The following is a 13,393-nucleotide window of genomic DNA, read 5'->3' as shown; positions in this document are numbered from 1 at the left end:
GGAATCTAAGAGGTCTGGGTTTGAACGTCGGCCCTGCCAGTCTGTGGCTTTGTGGTCATGGAAAGTCACATCACCTCTCTGAGCCTCAGTTTCTTCATCTACAGAGTGGGACTAATACAAAAGTTGTGAGGATTAAAGAGCTAATGCTTGCAAAGTGCATTCAGTAACAGGCCATTAGAATGCATGCGAGAGGGAGAGAAGAGTAAAACATAGGAGTGTACAAATACAACTTAAACACTCTGTGGTGCTCACGACAAGTGGAATTACGGACAGTGCTTGCCTGGGTCCAAGAATTGATGCTGTTACCTCCCAGTACAGAATGGGGAGCAGGAGGGAGAGAGAGAAGAGAAGGCAAGGAAGCGGAAACCAGTCATGTCTCCAGCTCCTTCTGAGTCCCATTCCCCAGTGAAGTCATAATGTGAATTCCCACAGCACGACAGAACACACATTAATTTCACTCATTTCAACAGTCATTTGTGGAGCCACGATAGGAGCTCAACCTTGTGCTAGATGTGGGGGAAATACGCAGGAGCTGGTGTTGTCACTTTTTTTAGGAGCTGGCAGCAGTGAGAAGAGATGGTGCAATAAGATAGGCTGAGTAAGGGGCCTTAGGAGAGAGGGTCTGGGACTATCGGGGGAGAGGAAGGTCTGAAAACACTTCCTGGAAAAGGCTGCAATCAAAACTGGTGGTGTCGATGGAGCTCTATTCCTGCCTCCTTCAAGTTTCCTGCCCTTAAATGCAGGGCTCACTCTACAGACCCCCCTCCCCCGGTTCTCAGGGCTCATGCCCTGGTCCATCACAGCTACCTGAGGTGACGACCCCCAAGTCTATTTCCTGGGCTCCAGACTTAGATTTTCAGGAGCTTCCTAGAGTATGTCCTGAAGACTATACTTCAAGTTCCAAATGGAGCTGATCTTTTTCCTCCTAAACCGTAATTATGTTTTAGTCCATGTTTTGTCGTCTTAGCTGTTTAAAGCGTATATTGCACTGGCACTTTCAGAATGGTCTGTTTGCTCCCGTTCTTGAGGGTACTAATTCTGGGGTGTTTGTGTATGTGTGCACGTGTGAGTGCAACCTAAGTGTGCGTCACGAGTTCTGTTTCTTCATTTTTTATTGGAAACTCATCTTGGTCACTTCCACCTTTTCTGTGGGAATCTTGTGTACCTTTGGTTGTGAAAATGTCTTTGTAGAGACTGGTCTTGTGTATCTGCTGGGCCTGAGTGTTTCACTAATCTTGGGCATCTTATATGCTCAATTTATAGGTTAGTGTTTCCATTCTACATGAGTGGTATAAATTTAGACCCTACACCCATATGTGGCAGAGGCTTAGGGTTTTAATTACTCATGTGTGATTTTTTTCTTTCTCAGTGTGTGAGTGGTTTCTTTGCTGCTTCCCCAAAGGAGTGTTTTGTTTTCTAAAATTCCTTTATGGATGGAGCAACGCTCCAAGGACCCCTGCAGTACAGGGCACGCCACTTCCTCTCCTCACCTCCCACGGGCTGAGGCCAAGTCTGTGGAGTTAACAATAAGATTTTCAGCCTCTAGTCCTGGAGCTCCTATCCATCTGAATCTTCCATGGGTCTCCTCCAGGTCAACTTCTGCTTTCGTCTCTAGATGGTAGTTCCCTCGTTGTTTCTGGTGTTTGTGTATGATCCATTCTTTATTTTGAGTTTGGTTATATATGTACATTTTTGGTAATATATTGCCCAGTATATTGGCATTTTAATGGAAAGGGATCCTCCAACATGAGCTCAGTTCACCTTATGAACATCATTATTTTTACAATCGCTTATCTTGTTATTTTTATTCAGATTTTTTTAATTTGGTAAATTATGCATAAGATAAAAATTACCATTTTAACATTTTCAAGTGTACAGTTTATGGTATTAAGCACATTCAGATTCTTGTGCAATCATTATCACCACCCATCTCCAGAACTTTTCCATCATCCCAAACGAAACTCTATACTCATTAAACATGAACTCGCCCATCCCTTTCCTCCCCTCGCCCCTGGCACCTGCCATTCTACTTTGTGTCTCTATGAATTTGACTACGCTAGGAACCTCATATCAGTGGACTCATACAGTATTTGTCTTTTTACGTTTGGTTTGTTTCCCTGAGCATAATGTCCTCCAGGTTCATCCATGTTGCAGCATGTGTCAGAAGTTCCTTCCTTTTTAAGGGTGAGCAATATTCCATTGTATGTACATACCTCACTTTGTTCATCCTTTCTTCTACTGGTGTACATATTCCCACCGTTAGCTGTTGTGAATAATGCTGCTATAAGCATTGGAGTACAAATAACCAATGAGAATGGGTACATTCTCATTGTAAACAAACAAACAAACAAACAAACAAACAAAGTCTCCCTTCTCTACTTCCATTTGCAGACCTTACTGCGGAGTTTATCAATGTGGAGGCTGTCTCTGTCAAGACAGATCATATTTGGTGTTATTACTGCCACTTAATTTGTTTTTCCATTGAATAGTAGATGTTGGAGAGCTTTTTACATGAGTATATATAGATTCAACTCATTCTTTTTGCCTGTACTATAGTGTCCTCTACAATAGATTGACAATAATTTATTTATTCTGTAATAATAGACATTGGAATTTTTCATCATTAAAAAGAAGCTACATGGATTGAAAAGTATAAGCATTGACAATTGAAATGCATACTGCTAAACAGTTTTCCGAAGAGACTGTGCAAATTTCGATTCATGCCATCTGTAGATTAGGTTAGCCATTTCCCTGCGATGTTACCAGACTTGATATTATTATCAAACTTTAAAATTTTACCTGATTGATGGGTGAAGACATTCTCTAGTTGTTTCGTTTTGTCCTTACTTGATTGCTAGTAAGATTGATCACGTTCTCATAAATGTGTTGACCAACACTATTTTCATTTTTCTGAATTCCTTAAGCATGCTTTTTGCTTATCTTCTATTGGATGATTAATTTTTTTCTTATTGGATTTTAGGAGTTCTTTACAGATATTCTGGATATTAATTATTTGTCTGCTATATATTTGAAATATTTGTTTCTTGAATCATGCCACGTGACTGAATTTTATTAGTCCTAATAGTTTGTCAGTTGACTCTTGGATTTTATATTTATTTATTTATCTATCTATCTATCTATCTATCTATCTATCTATCTATTTATTTATTTAAATTTATTGGGGTGACAATTGTTAGTAATATTACATAGATTTCAGGTGTACAATTCTGTATTACATCATCTATAAATCCCATTGTGTGTTCACCACCCAGAGTCTGTTCTCCTTCCATCCCCATATATTGGATCCCCCTTACCCTCATCTCCCTCCCCCCACCCCCCTTACCCTCTGGTACTCTTGGATTTTCTAGGTAGCGTGTCAAATCATTTACAAATCTTAATGGTTCTATCTTTGTCAGTATTTACACCGATTGCTTCATTTTTCTTATGAAACTGCATTGCACAGGCTCTCCAGATAGATGCTGACCAGCAGGAGTTATAGCAGCCTTTCTTGTTTGATCCTGGCTGTAATGCTGTAATCTCCTTCCCCTTCTCCTCCTTCCCCTTACCTCCTCCTCCTCATTCTTCTTCAGTTAAGTATATTGAGGTATGACTTACATTCCATTATTCACTCTTTGTACTTGTTTCTGCTTCTTAAATTCCATGGCTTCCCTTTGGACTTACTTCCTCTTTTTGCTGGACTATCTCCTCAAGTAATTCTTTCAGATAAGAACTGTGATAGGAACTTTCCAAGTCCTTGCATTTCTAGACATATCTTGATTTCTCATTCGAATGCCGGTTTGCCTGTACTCATTACCATGTTCCCAACTATCTTTAAAGATATTCCTCGTGGTCTTCTTGCGTTTAGTGTTGTTGGTGTGAAGTCTGAGGTACATTTGTGAGTAACCTGTTTTTCCCTCTTCTTGAAGCTTTATGTTTTAAAATATTTATTCTTTTTATGAAGTCACAACCAATGTTTGTGGCTCATGTTTTGTTGTTTAGCATGCCTGCCCCTGGTATACTCTTTCTTCATTATCATCACTTTTTGTTATTTCTTCAGGTATTCCTTTTTCTATGTTTTCTCCTTCCAAAACTTATGTTACACAGATACTGGACCATGTCTCATCTTGCCCTTCCCAATCTTATTTCTTGGTCTTTCCTGGGTTCTGGAATTATACCTTGGTTCTAACCTAACCACCAGCTCATCAATTTTCTCATTTTCAGTTGTTTCCATTCTTCTGGTCTGCTATTCTGTGGAGGGTTTTTTTTTTTTTTAAACAATCATCTTTTCATTTTCATGTGCTCTGATTCGTTCTTCTTCATAAAATTTGATATAGATTCATAGATGCCATGGACTCATGGCTTTTTAAAGTCTCCATCTTTTTGTTCTTTTAACGATTGGAGTTTTCTGGTAGGTCGGAGGTGGATGGGAAAGACCACACATGCTTCAAATTGGATTCATTAGCCAAAGATCCATAAGTGAGATTATAATACAGAGCAGGAGCAAGCTTCATTCTAATTATCTAAAGAAGCACACAGCTATCACTAACATTGTTCAAGTAAAGTAGGTCTTGCCAAATTGGTTTTTTTTAAAAAAACTGAAACATCATTCACATATTGTGAGATTTACATTTATCAAGTATACAGTTCAGTGGGTTTTTAGTACATTCATGCAGTTGTACAATGAACACCACAATCTAGTTCCAGAACATTTGTATCACCCTCAAAAGAAATCTCATACCCATTAATAGTCATTCCCCATTTTCCTCTCCCTTAAGCCCCTGGAATTTCACATACATGGAATCAAACAATATATGACCCTTTGTGTCTGATGTCTTTGGCTTAGTGTAATGTTTGTGAGTTTCATCCTTGTCGTATGAATCAGCACTTCATTCCATTTTATGACCGAATGTTGCCCCCTTGTATGGGTACACCACATATTATTTATTCATTTATCAGTTGATGGACATTTGGGTTGTTTCCATTTTTTTACTATTATGAATAGTGCTGCTGTAAGTATTCATGTACATATTTTTGTGTGAAATTTTCAAGTCTCTTGGGCATATATATTTAGGAGTGGAATTGCTGTACCACATAATAACTCTGTTTAACTTTTTGAAGAACTGACAAACTTTTTTCCAACGTGGCTGCACCACTTTACAGTCCTACTAGTCCTACTAGCCCTACTGTGTAACTTCCATTTCTCCCCATTCTTGCCAACACTTGTTATTGTCTTTTTTATGATAGCCATCCTAGTTGGTGTGAAGTGATATATAATTGTGATTTTGATTTGCAGTTCCTTGATGACTAATGATATTGAGCATATTTTCATCTGCTCATTGTGCTTATTGGTCATTTGTTCATCTTCTTTGGAGAAATGTCTATGCAAATCTTTTGCCCAATTTTACATTGGGTTATTTATCTTTTTATTGTTGAATTATAAGTGTTCTTTATATATTCTAGATACTAGACCCCTATCATATATATGACTTATAAATATTTTCTCCCATTCTGTGAGTTGTCTTTTCACTTTCTTAATAGTGTCCTTTGGAGCACAAATTTAAAAAAATTTGATCAAGTTTAATTTATGTATTTTTATTGTTTGTGTTTTTGGTGTCATATCTAAGAAAACATTGCCTAATAAAGGTCATGAATATTTACTCCTATGTTTTCTCTTTATACTTACTTTTTGTGTATGGTGTTCAACTTCATTCTTTTGCATGTGAATAACTAGATGTACTAGCATCATTTATTGAAAAGACTATTGTTTCCTTCACTGAATTGTCTCGGCATATAGATGATGTATTATAGAATTGTACATTTGAAACCTATGTAGCTTTGTTGACCATTGTCACCCCAATAAATTGTAATTAAAAAAATCATAATCTAAAAAAAAGGGAAAAAAAGAAAAAAAAAGTGGAAGTCTGGGAGTCCACCAATTTTATCCTTCTTTTGCAAGTTTGTTTTGGCTATTCTGCATTCCTTGCATTTCCGTATGAATTTTAGAATCAGCTTATCAACTTCTGCAAAAAGTCAGTTGGGATTTTGATAGGGATTGTGTTTCATCTATAGGTCAATTTGGGGAGTATGCCATCTTAACAATATTAGTTTTCTAACCCATGAACATGGGATGTTTTTCCATTTATTTAGTCTTCTTTAATTTCTCTCAATGATATTTTATAGGTTTCAGTGTATAAGTCTTTCATTTATTTTGTTAAATTTGTTTCTAAGTATTTTATTCTTCTTGATGCAACTGAATTATTTTCCTAATTTTATTTATGGATTGTTCATTACGAGTGTATAGAAATGAAATTGATTTTTGTATATTGATTTTGTATCCTGCACCCTTGCTGAACTCATTTATTAGTTTTGTTGTTGTTGTTATTTTTGAGGGGATTCCTTAGGCTTTTCTATATATATATAAGATCATGTCATCTCCAAATAGAGGTAGTTTTACTTCTTCTCTTCCAATCTGGGTGCCCTTTATTTCCTTTTCTTACCTAATTTCCCTGGCTAGATCCTTTGGCATAATATTGAATAGAAATGGGGAGAGCCAACATCTTGTCTTGTTCCTGATCTTACGGGGAATGTTTATAGTCTTTCATCATTCTATATGTTAGCTGTGGGTTTCTCGTAATTATCCTTTATCTGGTTGAGGAAGTACTCTCTTCTTCTGAATTTGTTAAATGCTTATATCGTGAAAGGCTGTCAGATTTTGCAAAATGCTTTTTCTGCATCTATTGAGATGATCATGGGCTTTTTTTTGGTTCTTTGTTCTGTTAATATGATGTATTACATTGATTGATTTTCATATGTCGAACAACTTTGCGTTCCTGAGATAAATTCCATTTGGTCCTTGGCATGTTACTAATCTTTTATGCTCAGGGTTTACATATCTCTTCCAGAATAATTTATACTAACAGTCTATGAGCTGTCACTTAAGTGACTATTTACATTCAGGGCTCTTCTTGTTTTTGAAACTTAATGTCATCAAGGCCACATACTCATTGAGAGAAAGGATCCAATCTAGCCTAGTTGTCCTTGGTCAGTTTCTCTGTCTTCAACTCTCCAGAGAGCTATTTTTCCCTACCATTCACTCCTGACTCTAGTTTATGTCCTTGTATCCAGTGATGTGGTTCTCAAAGAGTGGACCCTGGGCCAACAGCATCAGCACCACTAGGAAATTTGTCACAAATGTAAATTTTGGAGCCCCGTCTCTGACTTACTGAATCAGATACTCCGGGGGTAAGCTCAGTATCTGTGTTTTAGCTAGCCCTTTAGGTGATTCTGGTGGTTGCTACAATTTGAGAATCATTAATTATTATGATACTACGTTGGTTCAAGGAATCCCCAGATGCATTTGCCCAGACTCTCCTTCCTTCAGTCATTGAGTTTGATGTCTTTCTTCCACGTCGTTGGTTTTCCTCTAATATTTAGTAATACTTGAATGTGCACTCCACTTTGTATTTGTAGTTCTCTTAGTCTGTCTCTGAGTGATGTGATAAGTGTTTTTACGGCAACCTGCTGTCATCTGATTATTGGGGAGGGTAGAAAATGCTGCTGGGTGAGTTGAGCCATTAGCTCCTGGTTTATTCCTCTTGAGTATGTTTGGCCTTCCAAGGTGTCCTGTCCTTCAAACATTCATCCCTTCTTACACCTGGGGACAAATGCCTCTGGCTGGCACAAGAAGGGATTCGGGGGAGGACCATAGCACCCGGCTTCTCTACCATGGAAGCGCAGACAGTGGCAAAAGCTTCCTTTGCTCCTGTGTTTTCTACCTATGAGTCTGCTGTTCCTTCTGGGATGCCTGCGTCTTTGACCACAAACCTTCCTTTGTAGGATTGAGGCTATGGTTTTCTCTCTCCTGAGTTGGCTTTATGAGCATTCGACCTTCACAGTCACACAAGGTTCCACATTTCACAGGGTCTCACAATTGTGTTTATGCTCTGCTATTGCCACCTTGAAATGCTTAATAATTTTGAAATCATTAAAAGCTTAATAATTTTGAACAAGGGCCCCACATTTTCAGTTTTCATGGACTCTGCAAATTATACAGCCAGTCCTGCCTTCCTCCATTAGATCTCTCTGCCTTCTGTCTTTTGGGGATGTCCTACAATTTCTGGTCTGCTAAGGACACCTCTTCTTATTTTATAATGCAACTGAAGATTAATTCATAGGCAATATGTAGTTTCATTTTCTAGGGATTTGGGGCAGAAAACAAAGGTTGGATCATGTTGCCAGTTTACCATCTTTATCCACCCCTAGTGTAATGCTTCTAAAATATAAATCCAGTAATATAATTCTGCTGTGGTGTTAGCAACCAGGTCTTTATTGCCTGCACAATGAAGTATAAATCCCCCAGCCTGGCATGGAAGGCAATCAGAGTGGTTCTTCCTTCTAATAATTATAATTGTCTAGGGACAGCAACTTCCTCATTGCTACAGCGTTGGAACGGCTGTTGGATTCCTGTAGCAATGAGGAAGTTGCTACATGAGGGATATTATCAAGGGGCTGTCCGATTATTGCTAAATCTGGTGATCCCACGGTTAGCTCTGACTCTGGTATTTATTACTTCCGGACTACACCTCGCCTCCTTTTCTGGTCATCCTGTGTTCCAGCCAAATGCCCAGGGGCTGCTTGCTGACCCTCGAGCCCACGTAAGCTCTTCTGTTTCCTGCCTTTTCTTGCTTTCCTCCTGATTTCATCTCTAGCTCTCGCAATCTTGTGCACTTCCTCAGGGAGTCTCCCCGACACTCCCGCCTCTCCCAGACCAGCTTCCTCACATCCAGCACAGCTTAGGTGGACCGTCCCCTGCAGCACTGACTCGTCTGCTTCCAGTTGTGTATTTCTGAGTGGGTGCTTTGCCTCTCTTTCTGAACCTGCAGTAGTGAGGGGCTCATCGTGCATTCATGCTTCCCTCCCTCACTAATGCACTCAGTACGCATGCTCTGATACTTACTCTGTGTCAGACCTTGTGCCAGTCAAACGTGGGCACAGATGACTCAGAAATGACCGACTCCAAGACTCAAAGGTGGGGCAGTTACAGTCCAGTGAGCTAACTGCTCTCATGAGAGTGGAAACAAAGGACAAAGGGATCAAAGAGGACATGGAGCTTGAGCTGAGACATGAGGAACTGAGGGGGACTTTCGAGGTTCTGGACAGAACCAAGAGGGTGCAACAGGCAGAGGGAACAGCAGGTGCAGAGATGTGGGGGGAGGGGTATGAGAAGGCAGGGGAATTTGGGGATCCACACAGAGTGCATCTTGACTGAAGTTCGGGTACAAGGTGTTGGACTGTGGGATGGTATAACAGGTGAGGAGGTCTGGGAGAAAAGGCGGAGTGGGGAAGCTGGAGATGAAGGCCTTGAATGTCAGGCTGAAGAGATGGGTTCTTCTCAGGAGGCCCCTGGGGACCCATGGACTAGTATAAGCAGGAGCGTGACAAGCCACGTTTTAGAAAGCCAACGAGGAAGATCACGGGGTGGGAGGGGGGTAGGGAATGAGTATAGAAGGATTGTGATGGGCCAGATGAGAGGTTATAAGGGTGAACCTTGGCCCTGCAACACAGTAGAGGCTCAGGGTTTAGGGAACACCCTGAGCAGGGTGGGAGTGTGTGGGTCTCTCCTTGTCAGCCTTACTCCATGAGCTGAATTACCAGGCTGGGCCAGAGCCTGGTTGGAGCCCCTAAGGCCTATAAATCACGGCGCTTCAGCTGCTCCCATGCCTGCTCCATGGGGGCTGCAGACGCTTTCTGGAGTATCAGGAGGAAAATTCCCAATTCCTTCTTCACCAAGGCCCATCTGTCTGAATTGCTCCCCCAGCAGCCACCTAACCTTCCCCCTAGAGGCAAGAAAACACTCCTGTTGCAGGTGTTTAGCGAAAGCACTTCTGATCTTGGCTACCTCTTGTTCTTGGGCATTTCAATTTGTTGGAAAGGGGATTGGGAAGAGGAAACAGAATCGCTCAGGAAACCGTTGAAGGAGACGATCTGGCTCAGATTCACAGGGTTGTGGGGTTTGGGACAGGCACGATTAGCGGCTGAGCCGGGAAAGGCTACCAAGGCCCTGCCTTCCTGGTTCCCAGCTCTCTCTGTGTAGCCACCCAGGCAGCTTCTGCATATGAAGAAAGCTCCAGCTGAGGCACGGCTGTGGGGCCCAGGGGCCCTGGAAAGCTCTAGGCCAAGTGGGGTCTCATTTAGGCAGTGGCTGAGCCAGCTGCAAATTTGGTTAATCACCCTCATCGTGGGAGTCTGCTAATCAGGAAGCCGGGGTTCACAGCTGACTCCTCCACTCACGCACTGGTGGCTGGGCAAGGGAGGTCAGCTCCCTCCTGTGCTGGCTCCGTACTCACCTTGTCAAGCAGCAAGCTCCTTCTTGCGCAGGCTGGTGGCCTCACTGATGCCTAGTCTCTTCTGGCTTCACTGCAGAAGAGACTAAGTCTGAGGAAACATGGGTCAGCCAAAGCCTCTGGATGCTTCTCCCAGCATCCTTTGCAAATAGCCCCTTCTCCACGGCCCCTGTTCCCCCTCCTCAGTTCCTGACTTGTCACAGCCTTTGTCTGCCTCGATGACTCCCCATTTCAGGAAGTACTACCCTCTCCACCTGGGCCATCCCAGGAAGCTTCTGCTCTAGAAAGCCTCCCCAAACCCTAGAGAGGGCAGAGATGAGGTCATGAGAGGAGCCCTCTACAGAGTTGGGGTGACAAAGGGACCAAATCTAAACATTGGGTAAGTGACTATCCTTCTGAGCCTCTGTTTCCTTATCTGGGAAGGGGACCTGTTCCACACAGGTGTGAAATCATGATGCTCTAATGAGGGGGAAGCACTGGGCAAACCGTAAAGCTTCTATACGCCAGGGACAGCCTTTCCCACTTACACAACTGAGCCCGTGCTCGTGGGGTGGCTCTCACCTTCTTTCCTAACATTCTTCCTTCCATCTGTGTAGATACTCATGTGAATTCTGCACACTAACATCTCAATGACACTCCCTCCTGGTTTTTTTCCTCAGAGAACTGGGTCTTTGGAGAAGTTGTGGACACAATTTTGGGGGGGGAACTCAGATTTGCGAAGGAAGCTGGGGCGAGGCAGGTCTGGTATCTTTAGCTTCTCCTGGCATGGTCAAGTTCAAAAGATATGGTCTTACCAGGCAGCAGGATTCTGCTTCTAGATCCGAAATCTAGAATTTTCAGGCGGAAGGCATGGCCTCTACATCGCTTATTCATATCCCAGAACGCAGTCCAGCCACTTTTCTGCCACCCCCCAGGCCCAAGACATTCCTCCTGGTAAGCAGGAAAGGCAGAACTGTGGGGCCTTTTAGCATGGTAGGGTACAGTCTTCCATTGGACAGATGGGACTAATCGAGGCCAAAACACACAGTGCCACAGAGCGAGGGCTAGGACTCCTGACACCAAGGGTCTCTCCCTGGCCGCAGAGCCTTGGGGGCTCAGACAGAGCTGCTGACTGACTGGGGTCCAGGTGGCTGGGGTCTGGGGACTCCACTCCTCATACCCCAGCCTCAGTGTGGGGACAGGGAGCTTTCTAGCTCCCGGGCTTTTGGGCTTACATCCCTTTGAGCCTCCCAGTCAGGTGGGGTGGGCTCGAGGAGAGCATTCAAGAGGGAAGGGCACTAGCCTTTGCTGAACCTGACCCTGTGCTGGTCCTTGGAGCCCAGAGCTGACCTTTGAGGACAGAGGTCCTGAAAACTGAGGTATCTGGGGAAGAATTGAAGCCTCATGGAAGGGGTGGCCCCGGGTGGGTTCTTATCCCAACTTGCAGGATACAATGAATTTGACAGAGGAAGGTAGAAGAACAGGTAAAGGTGTGCAGGCTGTGCCATGAGTGCAGATCCACAGTGATTTGGCTGGTGGACAGCGAGCAGGAAGGGGTAGGGAAACGCTGGGGAGGCGGGCAGGGGCCACTTTATGGAGAAGCTTGTTTGCCAGGCTCAGAATTTGATGATGGGGAACAACTAGAGGGTCTTAAGCAAGAGAGTGGCCCAGGCCAGCTGGCTTTAGAAAAATTAACCGGCTGAAACCAGAGGCAGAGAAATTCAACAGATCGTTGTACATGCTGGGGTGGTGAGTATCTGTTGAGAACAGTACTTAACTTCTGCTGCAGGTGGGTGTGCAAATCAGAAGACACCCCTCACTGGAAAGCCATCAGGCAATAACATCAGGAGCCTTAACGGTTCCTACCCTTGGGCCCAGAATCCTCCTTCTGTGGATGTATTTTAAGGAAATCATCGAAAATGCAGAAAGGGCACCAACCAAAAGATGTTCATTGCAGCAGGAATTACAAAGGTGACATTTTGAAACTTTCCACCAATGGGGTAATTTCAAAGTCAGCCATGATGTATCCTCCAAATAGAAGCATATATAGCTGTTGGACTGACGTCACCGAAGTGTTATAACTTTACTGGGAACTATTTATGCTTTAATTTGAAGTACAGAAAGTGTATTTTGAGCTTCTTTATCACCTACGATGCCTTCCACGAGCCAGCCATTGATCTAGTTATTGGGAACACAGAGATAAATGACAAGTCCTGCCTGCAAAAAGCTGATATAATCTCAATAGGCCCAAAAATGAATATGGAAAAAACGACTGGGAGGAATGACATAAAATGGGATCAGTGGTTTTCTGTCTCATGGGATTATAAGGAATCTTTTTCTGCTTTGTGTTGGTTAGTGTTTCCCAAATTATCAATAAGGGGCGTGTATTACTTTCATAATTATAGAAACAAAGCTCCTCATTAAAAGGCAGAGCTATTGAGATAGTCCAGAAAGGCAGGACGGAGTTCTATCTTTGGGTCGTATGTGTATGTGTTTGGGGCAGGGGTTCGTTTATTTATTCATTCAACAAACATTGGTAGAAAAGCACTGTTCTAGGCCTGGGGACACACCAATGAACAACATAGAAATACCTTGCGTGTGGACTCTATGTCTTGTGAAGCGGGAGAAAGTAGTGAGGAGATAAGGAGGCAGACCCCACGGCACCCTGTGACTGACTGAGTGTGGGGATGAGGGAGGGGAAAGGGTCAGGGCCGACGCCCAAGCAGGGGGAGCAGGTGGTACCTTCACTGAGGTGGGGACTTGGGAAGAGGGGCAGCTCCAGGAGCTTCACGTGGCCATGGGGGGTGTGCGCTACCTGAGGAGCATCGGGGCCGATGTCCAGGAGGCAGCAGGCGATTTGGGTCAAGAACTCAAAGGAGAGGGCTAGACTAGAGACGGAGATTTGGCAGTTATCTGCACTGATATGTTCAATGCTGACTGTTAGAGGGGAAAGTAAGTGTACAGGGGGCGGGTGCTTTATGAAGGTGGGAGGAGAGGAGGTGCCAGGCAAGAAGGCTGAGGTGAAAGGTGGCCAGGCCATACGTCCCCAGGCAAGGACCTCATGGCCCTAT

The 13,393-nt window shown here is 43.1% G+C and overlaps 1 protein-coding gene across 2 annotated transcripts in view; it reads left to right on the top strand.

Moving 5' to 3' along the window:
- Positions 1 to 13,393, top strand: part of PITPNM3 (PITPNM family member 3) — an 87,901-nt gene that overhangs the window by 28,632 nt on the left and 45,876 nt on the right. The gene's annotated exons all lie outside the window — the stretch shown is intronic.

This window comes from Rhinolophus hipposideros (assembly GCF_964194185.1).
Source record: "Rhinolophus hipposideros genome assembly, chromosome: 20".
Classification (NCBI taxonomy): domain Eukaryota; kingdom Metazoa; phylum Chordata; class Mammalia; order Chiroptera; family Rhinolophidae; genus Rhinolophus; species Rhinolophus hipposideros.
The sequence above is the reverse complement of the archived record's forward strand: the minus strand, read 5'-3'. Positions and strand labels throughout refer to the sequence as shown.